The sequence below is a fragment of the Salmo salar genome, chromosome ssa27 (genome assembly GCF_905237065.1).
Source record: "Salmo salar chromosome ssa27, Ssal_v3.1, whole genome shotgun sequence".
Lineage (NCBI taxonomy): Eukaryota > Metazoa > Chordata > Actinopteri > Salmoniformes > Salmonidae > Salmo > Salmo salar.
Genome location: NC_059468.1, coordinates 36,902,952 through 36,915,000, shown reverse-complemented (window position 1 = coordinate 36,915,000; position 12,049 = coordinate 36,902,952). Strand labels below are relative to the sequence as shown.

General features: G+C 47.4%; 1 protein-coding gene across 1 annotated transcript in view; it reads left to right on the top strand.

Moving 5' to 3' along the window:
* The window catches only part of LOC106589038 (unconventional myosin-Ig), an 84,284-nt gene that overhangs the window by 51,960 nt on the left and 20,275 nt on the right, over positions 1-12,049 (top strand). The gene's annotated exons all lie outside the window — the stretch shown is intronic.

Sequence of the window (12,049 nt, the reverse complement as noted above, 5' to 3'; positions counted from 1 at the left end):
TGTTAGCATGGTCAAACCAGCCTGAACAATGATTGAGACTGGGTTTGGGTTGAGACTGCGATTGGTTTAGACTACAGCTCTTCCAGGGCTTTTCACACTAGCCAACTGTTTCAAGACAAGTTGTACTGAGCTGGCCTGGTTAGGCATTCACCATAGTTGCTGGAACCTGAAAAGCTGAAAAGGACAATGTGTAAAGAAAATACCACAGTCAGCACGGTTTGGTTGGGGTCAGCAGGATAGTGTAAATGGGGTATCAATGTCAAACTTAATTAAAAACTTTTCTCAGGGGCCTCCCGAGTCTAAAGCACTACATTGCGGCAAGAGTGTTGGGCCAGTAACCGAAAGGTTGCTAGATTGAATCCCTGAGCTGACAAGGTAAAAATCTGTCCTTCTGTCCCTGAACAAGGCAGTTAACCCACTCTTCCTAGGCTGTCATTGTAAAATAAGAATTTGTTCTTAACTGACTTGTCTAGTTAAATAAAATAACTAAATAAATTGCAGTGATTGAGGCGTCACTACAGACCCGGGTTTGATCCTAGGCTGTGTCACAGCCGGCTGTGACTGGGAGATACACGAGGTGGTGCTCAATTGGCCCAGCGTCGTCAGGGTTAGGGGAGGGTTTGGCCTGCCGGGATTGTCTTGTCCCATCGCGCTCTAGCGACTCCTTCTGGCAGGCCGGGCGGCTGCAAGCTGACCTCGGTCGCCAGTTGTACGGTGTTTCCTCTGACCCATCGGTGAGGCTGGCTTCCAGGTTAAGTGAGCAGTGTGTCAAGAAGCAGTGCGGCTTGGCAGGGTCATGTTTCGGAGGACGCGTGGCTCTTGACCTTCGTTTCTCCCGAGTCTGTACGGGAGTTGCAGCGATGTAACAAGACTGGACTACCAATTGGATATCACGAAATTGGGAGAAAAAAGGGGTAAAAAAAATAAATAATAATAATAATTCTCAGACCTTTATTCTAAAGTTATTTTGATAAGTCTGATGTCTGATTCATAATGGCATTTATCTCTGTCATAGTTATGAATCAGATTCATGGCATTAATCACTGCCATATTTAAATGTATAATCATTTGTTATTGTCAGACTGATTTTCATGGCCCTCCAGTGTTCAGATCGCAGCCCTCCAGTGTTCAGGTTGTGTTCAGGATCAGCTTTCCCTCTCCCAATCCTATCCTGAACCATTGAACCAAAACTGACCTCAGATCAGCATCTAGGGGCAACATCACCCTGCACCCCAACAGGCAGTTGGGCAGCCTATGCCTACAGGCAGCCTATGGTCTTCCAGCAGTCTCTCCACTAAGCCAAGGGTCCTCCAGCAGTCTCTCCACTAAGCCTAGGGTGTTCCAGCAGTCTCTCCACTAAGCCAAGGGTCCTCCAGCAGTCTCTCCACTAAGCCTAGGGTCCTCCAGCAGTCTCTCCACTAAGCCTAGGGTCCTCCAGCAGTCTCTCCACTAAGCCTAGGGTCTTCCAGCAGTCTCTCCACTAAGCCTAGGGTCCTCCAGCAGTCTCTCCACTAAGCCTAGGGTCCTCCAGCAGTCTCTCCACTAAGCCTAGGGTCTTCCAGCAGTCTCTCCACTAAGCCTAGGGTCCTCCAGCAGTCTCTCCACTAAGCCTAGGGTCCTCCAGCAGTCTCTCCACTAAGCCTAGGGTCTTCCAGCAGTCTCTCCACTAAGCCTAGGGTCCTCCAGCAGTCTCTCCACTAAGCCTAGGGTCCTCCAGCAGTCTCTCCACTAAGCCTAGGGTCCTCCAGCAGTCTCTCCACTAAGCCTAGGGTCCTCCAGCAGTCTCTCCACTAAGCCTAGGGTGTTCCAGTACTCTCTAACCCATCCCAAATTGATTGGATTCCTAAATCTTAATCAACAAAACCAGTCAGGGCCATACTGACTTATCTACTTAAGGGATTGGACCCTTTTTTTTCTTCAATTTTCACCTAAAATGACAAACCCAAATCTTACTGCCTGTAACTCACGACCTGAAGCAAGGATATGCATATTATTGATACCATTTGAAAGGAAACACTTTGAAGTTTGTGGAAATGTGGATATTAATGTATGAGAATATAACACATTACATCTGGTAAAAGATAACAGAAGAAAAAAAGAAGTGTATATATTTTTTTATATATATATAAACCCTCCCCTATATATATATATATATATATATATATATATATATATATATATATATTATTATTATTATTATTATTTATTTATTTTTAAATTTTTTCATCTTTGAAATGCAAGAGAAAGGCCAATATATGACATAGGAATCTAGGCGCAATTTAGATTTTGGCAACTAGATGGCAGCAGTGTATGTGCAAAGTTTTAGACTGATCCAGTGACCCATTGCATTTCTGTTGAAAATGTTGTATCTACGACTGCCCAAATGTGCCTAATTGGTTTATTAATACATTTTCAAATTCATAACTGTGCACTCTCCTCAAACAATAGCATGGTATTCTTTCACTGTAATAGCTACTGTAAATTGGACAGTGCAGTTAGATTAACAAAAATGTAAGATTTCTGCCGTTATCAGATATGTCTATGTCCTGGGAAATGTTCTTGTTACATACAACCTCATGCTAATCACATTAGCCTATGTTAGCTCAACTGTCCCGTGGGGGGGGGGGACACCGATCCTGTAGAGGTTAAAAACACCAGAGACCTTACTCCTACTTCTTCTCATTGTAATGTCAAATGTTCGTTTTTAGTGCTAACCTCTGAATCGTCATTTACACTGTCCAAATATCACCTCATGTAGTGTAGTTACAAATTCCTCATGTCCCATTAGCCTATGATTATCAGTAATATGTTTTTAACATCACACATACTGTATGGCAGGTCTGCGTGGGATACAGGATCAGTCTTGTCTGTGCAGCAGCCTGCCACCTCATTAATGTACTGGTGTCTTCTGCATTTTCTCACAATATAGCTAGAGCCCCCCTGGCTTATAGGACCACAGTCAGCTGGTTGGAAGCTGTACCAGGCTGTGTTCTGGAGGATTTTTATGTGTGTGTGTGTGTCTGTGCGTTTGTGTGTGTTTTTAATGAGAGACACGCTCCTGGTGGTGTCTATGGGTCTGGGTTTGTGTTGGGGGAGGGAGTCGGTCAGTCAGTGACACGGGGCCTACACCAGCAGCTGTGTGTCTCTTGCTGCTCATCGAAGCAGTGGGCATCGAAGGGAGAGTTAAAGCGGTGACCATTGAGAAAGGCTAATCAGTGTGCTGGTCCATCTGCCTGTATGACCCCTGTGTGCCTTTGTTTCCCACCATCGAGGGGTCATGACCCCTACAGGTTCTCATCAAAAGAGAGAATTGGAGACTTTGAGTCGAGGGCTTGGGGGGTTGCCGACTACAGAAGTGTGTGTGAGGGGGTGAGTGTGTGTGTGAGCATGTGCGAGGGGGAGGAGCAGAACGGGGGATGACAATACAAACAAGTTATTTTTCCTCTCGCTCTCTTTTCATTAATCCCTTCTGCCAGGAAGTCAGTCCCAAGACCACTAGAGTCATCCCCCAGTCAGGCCTCTTCTCACGTGGCTGTGGAGAAAGGTTTGGTCTGAGAGGGAGAGTGAGAGAGTGAGTCATTGGAGCAATTGTGTTACCAGTCTGCTTCTCTCTGCCCCCGAGACAAACATTGATGCTTATTATGTAGTGTGTGTGTGTGTGTGTGTGTGTGTGTGTGTGTGTGTGTGTGTGTGTGTGTGTGTCTCAGTGAGAGTATCTCAGTGAGAGTGTAGAGCTGTTTCAATCTGGGTCAATGTCATCAGTATTAGTGGTAAACCAGGTGAATTCTCTACGTGACTCCAATGAAGACAGGCTGTCTGGTTCACTGTCTTCTTACATCCCTCTCTCTTCCTCTCTACAGAGCACATTCCTCCTCTTCCCTCTCTCTTCCTCCTCCATCCCATCTCTCTCTCTCTCTCTCAACTCAATTCAAGGGGCTTTATTAGCATGGGAAACATATGTTAACATTGCCAGAGCAAGTGAAGTAGATAATATACTAAAGTGAAGACTCTCTCTCTCTCTCCTAAGCTGACATGTGAATAGTTAGCGTGTGTGTGTATTGGGGGGTTTAGAGCCCTTATGGACCGTCTGCGGAGACAGCTGGGAGTGTGTTACAGGACAAGGACTGAGGGTTGGAGAGTAACGGTTTGGTCAGCCCATGACCTGAAACATTGAGGAGGGGATATTCCTTCATGTCCCCCTTCTGTCTTCCTTCTCCCCTTCTTCTGCCCTTCTTCGCTCTCTCGCTCTTCAGAGGACGTTTTGACCTTATCTGACCCTGGTCAAGATCAGTCTCAGTGGTAGACCACAGGCCTAAACGGTTATGCGCCTCTCCGCTCTTTTCTAAAATCAACTCGCGTTTTAGGTCGTGAAAGGCATCATCCTATCCTGAAATAGCCTGTTCTTCCTCCTCCTCCTTCTCCCTCAGTGGGTGTCCTTGATAAACTTCTGTCCTTGTTGAGAGAGGCGAGCCATGGCCTTCCCTGCCACGGAAATGGGGGCAGCTCTCTCTCTCTCGCTCTCTCTCTCTCTCTCTCTCTCTCTCTTTCTCTCTCTCTCTCTCTCAACCCTAGGCCTTGTCCACATGCAGGGTTGATCCTTAAAATCACATATCAAGTACGAGAACTGTGAAAAACTTCTCACACACTCCTTCTCTCCTCCATGGATTAACAGGAGGAGAAAAGTAAGTCATAATTTGTCAGAGTCATTTCTAAAATCTAAAAAGGAGTGTGCCAATTCTGAAAGGAGATTCCAAAGTTATACTTAGTCAATAGACTGAGATTTATCAAAGGAACTTAAATACCCTTGGTGGAATAGTTTCAACTAAAGATATATATTTTTAAAACAAACAGGTGAGATAGAGAGTGCGCGCCAGAGAGTGAGCGAACCAGCTCTGCCATCTTTCCATGAGGATGTTTTCAAATGTTCACATCAAACAGTTTAGCTGCATTTCACACAGACATTCTGACCGCAGCAGCAGCTCCTAGGAAGCTACCATGGCCCAGTTCATTCCTGGTAGTGTAGTCTGACAGCAGACATTCTGACCGCAGCAGCAGCAGCTCCTAGGAAGCTACCATGGACCAGTTCATTCCTGGTAGTCTAGTCTGACAGCAGACATTCTGACCGCAGCAGCAGCTCCTAGGAAGCTACCATGGCCCAGTTCATTCCTGGTAGTCTAGTCTGACAGCAGACATTCTGACCACAGCAGCAGCAGCTCCTAGGAAGCTACCATGGCCCAGTTCATTCCTGGTAGTCTAGTCTGACAGCAGACATTCTGACCGCAGCAGCAGCTCCTAGGAAGCTACCATGGCCCAGTTCATTCCTGGTAGTCTAGTCTGACAGCAGACATTCTGACCGCAGCAGCAGCTCCTAGGAAGCTACCATGGCCCAGTTCATTCCTGGTAGTGTAGTCTGACAGCAGACATTCTGACTGCAGCAGCAGCTCCTAGGAAGCTACCATGGCCCAGTTCATTCCTGGTAGTCTAGTCTGACAGCAGACATTCTGACTGCAGCAGCAGCTCCTAGGAAGCTACCATGGCCCAGTTCATTCCTGGTAGTCTAGTCTGACAGCAGACATTCTGACCGCAGCAGCAGCTCCTAGGAAGCTACCATGGCCCAGTTCATTCCTGGTAGTGTAGTCTGACAGCAGACATTCTGACCGCAGCAGCAGCTCCTAGGAAGCTACCATGGCCCAGTTCATTCCTGGTAGTGTAGTCTGACAGCAGACATTCTGACCGCAGCAGCAGCTCCTAGGAAGCTTCCATGGCCCAGTTCATTCCTGGTAGTGTAGTCTGACAGCAGACATTCTGACCACAGCAGCAGCAGCTCCTAGGAAGCTTCCATGGCCCAGTTCATTCCTGGTAGTCTAATATCATCGTCAATCTGACTGTTGCAGTGCGACACTCTCTATATTCTCTCTCTCTGATTGACTTGAGTAGTGAGGTAAGCTGCTCTTATCTCTGAGGTGTGTGTGTGTGATGTTCTATGGCGTTCAAGACTCCATTAATCGGATCCAAGCAAATGATTGAAGCTAATGCTATTACTCACCGCGGTATGGGGCACATATTTATGGTTCATCCTATCATGTAACAGCACACCTAACTGGTATACACATTTGAATCCGTGCTCGCACAACATGTGGTGTTTCTGCTGTTTTGGCCTACGTGAGTCCTTGTTTTTGCTCCTCAGAATACATCCTCCAATGTAGCAGCACAGCTAATAGGTATAAACAAATACACATTAGATTATATGAGCGTCGGTTAAAGGGACGTTTAAAAAAACAAATGTACTTCATATTCATCCTCTCCAGCACCACCCCAACATCCACACAGTCGTAGGTGAAAATGACACCTTTCTATAGACAGGAAGATAAGTGTTCCCAATGACATCATCAACCAATTAGAAGGCAATTAGTAGGAAACTCCTTCTCATAATTGGTTAAAATAACACGACGCACAACGATGATGTCATTGGAAACAATTATCTTCCTCCATCTTTTTTTTTAACTACAAAACACAGAAATGTGTCACTTCCACATATGTTAATGTTTCTGGAGATAATGTTGTTTATTTATGTTCATTTGAGTCCATGATCGGAAAATGTGGTATTTTTTTGTCATGTTAATACATATTAGACTATATAACAAATACATGTGTCATTTTAGTCATTTAGTAGACGCTCTTATCCCAGAGAGACTTACAGTTAGTGCGTCCATCTAAACACATCTAGGTGGGACAACCACATATCACAGTCATAGGAAACACATTTTTCCTCAAAAAATGTAGCTATCAGCAAGGTCAGAGATAAGGGGGGGGGGGGCACTTAACATGTGGTGTTTTTGCTCTAACCTACATGAATAATAGTTTTTCTCACAGAATGCACCCTGATGAAACTCAAGATGCAGGGGCCAGCTGGTTGAGATGGGTCTTTGTTGGTGGTGATGGTGATGACGACAACGCTACATCAGGGTGCGGTTTTGGCCAGTCTGGTCCTCCATGCCAAAACAAGACCCCTGCCCATCCTCTACCCCAGCCCAATTCAATTGAGTCCATGTGTTCACACAACGTAGTGTTTTGCAGTACATGCTGACATATTAGTACATATTAGGGTATATTAGTACAGATTAGGGTATATGTCTGTAGGTTAAGAGGCCAGCTGGTTGAGATGGGTCTCTGGTGCTGCTGATGATATTGATGTCGATCACAATGCTACATCAGAGGGCGGTTGGTTCGAGGGCTGTCTGGCCAATGGCCGTCCATGTCTTAACAAGCCCCCTGGCCCATCGTCTGCCCAGTCTAACACCCAAATAGTATCCTCTTCCTACCCACCCCACACTGCCCTCTCTGTAGAGGCCACAGATGCTGCCGTTGCCCCAGCGATGGTTGCCAGGCAGCTGAGGAGGAAGTGCGCATTTAGATTGCAGGCGGAATCATGGGCTTTAGGGCGGGGGGCTTTTGTGCTTGGGGCTTTGGGGCTTTGGGGCGGGCGGCTTTGGGGCTTGGGGCGGGCGGCTTTGGGGCATGCACTGCAGCCTCAATTAGCCTAGCTAGCCAACGTTAGCAAGCTTAACTAGCTTCTCCCGGTTTGATACAGTCAATACAGGTACTACATAATCGCATTGGATGATAAATAACCTAGCTATGGCAGCTACTAGTAATGAGTCGGGTTGGTTGGTTGGTTGGTTGGTTGCTGTGTCTCATATCTCCCTCCCTGCTCCCCATGTCACTCGCTCACAATACGGCCCATCATCCTCCTGCTAGAGCGGCACATATCTCCCTTCCTGCTCCTCATGTCACTCGCTCACAGTACGGCCCGTCCCCCTCCTACTAGAGCGGCACATATCTCCCTCCCTGCTCCCCATGTCACTCGCTCACAATACGGCCCATCATCCTCCTGCTAGAGCGGCACATATCTCCCTTCCCTCGTGCTTTATCAGCTCCAGTCAATAAAGTAGCTTAAAAAAATATATTTTCTGCTGTTTCCCTCACTTCGATCGGGTCTAATTGTCCCAGGAAAAGCCCCAGGTCCATTTCGGTATGGGTCCAATTTTTGGTTTTACCACTCTGGTGCTATGGTGTGAATTAGTTGTTTTACTACTGTGGAACTGTGATGTGAATGAGTTGCTGTGCTACTCTATACTGAGGTGTTAAACAGGTCCTAGGCTCCACACTGGGCCTGTTTCTCACCTGTGAAAGTGAATCCCTGAAGAACAAGAAGTAGAGAGGGTAGTTCCATGAGATAAAGACATGATGAATTGAGGAACAGTCTGGGTCTTTAGCGGTCCGGTAAACTACCATCATTCATCTTTCAAACACTCTGGAGATTCCTGTCCAAAAAACTGTCTATCCATGACCTCGTCATCTAGCTTTAAATGACTGTTCCATCCATGACCTCGTCATCTAGCTTTAAATGACTGTTCCATCCATGACCTCGTCATCTAGCTTTAAATGACTGTTCCATCCATGACCTCGTCATCTAGCTTTAAATGACTGTTCCATCCATGACCTCGTCATCTAGCTTTAAATGACTGTTCCATCCATGACCTCGTCATCTAGCTTTAAATGACTGTTCCATCCATGACCTCGTCATCTAGCTTTAAATGACTGTTCCATCCATGACCTCGTCATCTAGCTTTAAATGACTGTTCCATCCATGACCTCGTCATCTAGCTTTAAATGACTGTTCCATCCATGACCTCGTCATCTAGCTTTAAATGACTGTTCCATCCATGACCTCGTCATCTAGCTTTAAATGACTGTTCCATCCATGACCTCGTCATCTAGCTTTAAATGACTCTTCCATCCATGACCTCGTCATCTAGCTTTAAATGACTGTTCCATCCATGACCTCGTCATCTAGCTTTAAATGACTCTTCCATCCATGACCTCGTCATCCAACTTTAAATGACTCTGTATTTCCTACTCCATCACTGTCTCTCATGGTGGGATAGTTGGTTAGGTAGAGGGCCTGTCTCTCATGGTGGAATAGTTGGCTAGGTAGAGGGCCTGTCTCTCATGGTGGAATAGTTGGCTAGGTAGAGGGCCTGTCTCTCATGGTGGAATAGTTGGTTAGGTAGAGGGCTTGTCTCTCATGGTGGAATAGTTGGCTAGGTAGAGGGCCTGTCTCTCATGGTGGAATAGTTGGCTAGGTAGAGGGGCTGTCTCTCATGGTGGAATAGTTGGTTAGGTAGAGGGCCTGTCTCTCATGGTGGAATAGTTGGCTAGGTAGAGGGCCTGTCTCTCATGGTGGAATAGTTGGCTAGGTAGAGGGCCTGTCTCTCATGGTGGAATAGTTGGTTAGGTAGAGGGCCTGTCTCTCATGGTGGAATAGTTGGCTAGGTAGAGGGCCTGTCTCTCATGGTGGAATAGTTGGTTAGGTAGAGGGCCTGTCTCTCATGGTGGAATAGTTGGCTAGGTAGAGGGCCTGTCTCTCATGGTGGAATAGTTGGCTAGGTAGAGGGCCTGTCTCTCATGGTGGAATAGTTGGTTAGGTAGAGGGCCTGTCTCTCACGATGGGATAGTTGGTTAGGTAGAGGGCCTGTCTCTCATGGTGGAATAGTTGGCTAGGTAGAGGGCATGTCTCTCATGGTGGAATAGTTGGTTAGGTAGAGGGCCTGTCTCTCATGGTGGAATAGTTGGTTAGGTAGAGGGCCTGTCTCTCATGGTGGAATAGTTGGTTAGGTAGAGGGCCTGTCTCTCATGGTGGAATAGTTGGCTAGGTAGAGGGCCTGTCTCTCATGGTGGAATAGTTGGCTAGATAGAGGGCCTGTCTCTCATGGTGGAATAGTTGGCTAGGTAGTGGGCCTGTCTCTCATGGTGGAATAGTTGGCTAGGTAGAGGGCCTGTCTCTCATGGTGGAATAGTTGGCTAGGTAGAGGGCCTGTCTCTCATGGTGGAATAGTTGGCTAGGTAGAGGGCCTGTCTCTCATGGTGGAATAGTTGGCTAGGTAGAGGGCCTGTCTCTCATGGTGGAATAGTTGGCTAGGTAGTGGGCCTGTCTCTCATGGTGGAATAGTTGGTTAGGTAGAGGGCCTGTCTCTCATGGTGGAATAGTTGGTTAGGTAGAGGGCCTGTCTCTCATGGTGGAATAGTTGGCTAGATAGAGGGCCTGTCTCTCATGGTGGAATAGTTGGTTAGGTAGAGGGCCTGTCTCTCATGGTGGAATAGTTGGCTAGGTAGAGGGCCTGTCTCTCATGGTGGAATAGTTGGCTAGGTAGAGGGCCTGTCTCTCATGGTGGAATAGTTGGCTAGATAGAGGGCCTGTCTCTCATGGTGGAATAGTTGGTTAGGTAGAGGGCTTGTCTCTCATGGTGGAATAGTTGGCTAGGTAGAGGGCCTGTCTCTCATGGTGGAATAGTTGGCTAGGTAGAGGGCCTGACCGTTCTCTCATGGTGGAATAGTTGGTTAGGTAGAGGGCCTGACCGTTCTCTCATGGTGGAATAGTTGGTTAGGTAGAGGGCCGGTCTCTCATGGTGGAATAGTTGGCTAGGTAGAGGGCCTGACCGTTCTCTCATGGTGGAATAGTTGGCTAGGTAGAGGGCCTGTCTCTCATGGTGGAATAGTTGGTTAGGTAGAGGGCCTGTCTCTCATGGTGGAATAGTTGGTTAGATAGAGGGCCTGTCTCTCATGGTGGAATAGTTGGTTAGGTAGAGGGCCTGTCTCTCATGGTGGAATAGTTGGCTAGGTAGAGGGCCTGTCTCTCATGGTGGAATAGTTGGCTAGGTAGAGGGCCTGAGTCTCTCATGGTGGAATAGTTGGCTAGGTAGAGGGCCTGTCTCTCATGGTGGAATAGTTGGTTAGGTAGAGGGGCTGTCTCTCATGGTGGAATAGTTGGCTAGGTAGAGGGCCTGTCTCTCATGGTGGAATAGTTGGCTAGGTAGAGGGCTTGTCTCTCATGGTGGAATAGTTGGTTAGGTAGAGGGCCTGTCTCTCATGGTGGAATAGTTGGTTAGGTAGAGGGCCTGACCGGTCTCTCATGGTGGAATAGTTGGCTAGGTAGAGGGCCTGTCTCTCATGGTGGAATAGTTGGCTAGGTAGAGGGCCTGTCTCTCATGGTGGAATAGTTGGCTAGGTAGAGGGCTTGTCTCTCATGGTGGAATAGTTGGTTAGGTAGAGGGCCTGTCTCTCATGGTGGAATAGTTGGCTAGATAGAGGGCCTGTCTCTCATGGTGGAATAGTTGGCTAGATAGAGGGCCTGTCTCTCATGGTGGAATAGTTGGTTAGGTAGAGGGCCTGTCTCTCATGGTGGAATAGTTGGCTAGATAGAGGGCCTGTCTCTCATGGTGGAATAGTTGGGTAGATAGAGGGCCTGTCTCTCATGGTGGAATAGTTGGTTAGGTAGAGGGCCTGTCTCTCATGGTGGAATAGTTGGTTAGGTAGAGGGCCTGTCTCTCATGGTGGAATAGTTGGTTAGGTAGAGGGCCTGTCTCTCATGGTGGAATAGTTGGTTAGGTAGAGGGCCTGTCTCTCATGGTGGAATAGTTGGCTAGGTAGAGGGCCTGTCTCTCATGGTGGAATAGTTGGCTAGGTAGAGGGCCTGTCTCTCATGGTGGAATAGTTGGCTAGGTAGAGGGCCTGTCTCTCATGGTGGAATAGTTGGTTAGGTAGAGGGGCTGTCTCTCATGGTGGAATAGTTGGCTAGGTAGAGGGCCTGTCTCTCATGGTGGAATAGTTGGCTAGGTAGAGGGCTTGTCTCTCATGGTGGAATAGTTGGTTAGGTAGAGGGCCTGTCTCTCATGGTGGAATAGTTGGTTAGGTAGAGGGCCTGACCGGTCTCTCATGGTGGAATAGTTGGCTAGGTAGAGGGCCTGTCTCTCATGGTGGAATAGTTGGTTAGGTAGAGGGCCTGTCTCTCATGGTGGAATAGTTGGCTAGGTAGAGGGCTTGTCTCTCATGGTGGAATAGTTGGCTAGGTAGAGGGCCTGTCTCTCATGGTGGAATAGTTGGCTAGGTAGAGGGCCTGTCTCTCATGGTGGAATAGTTGGCTAGATAGAGGGCCTGTCTCTCATGGTGGAATAGTTGGCTAGGTAGAGGGCCTGTCTCTCATGGTGGA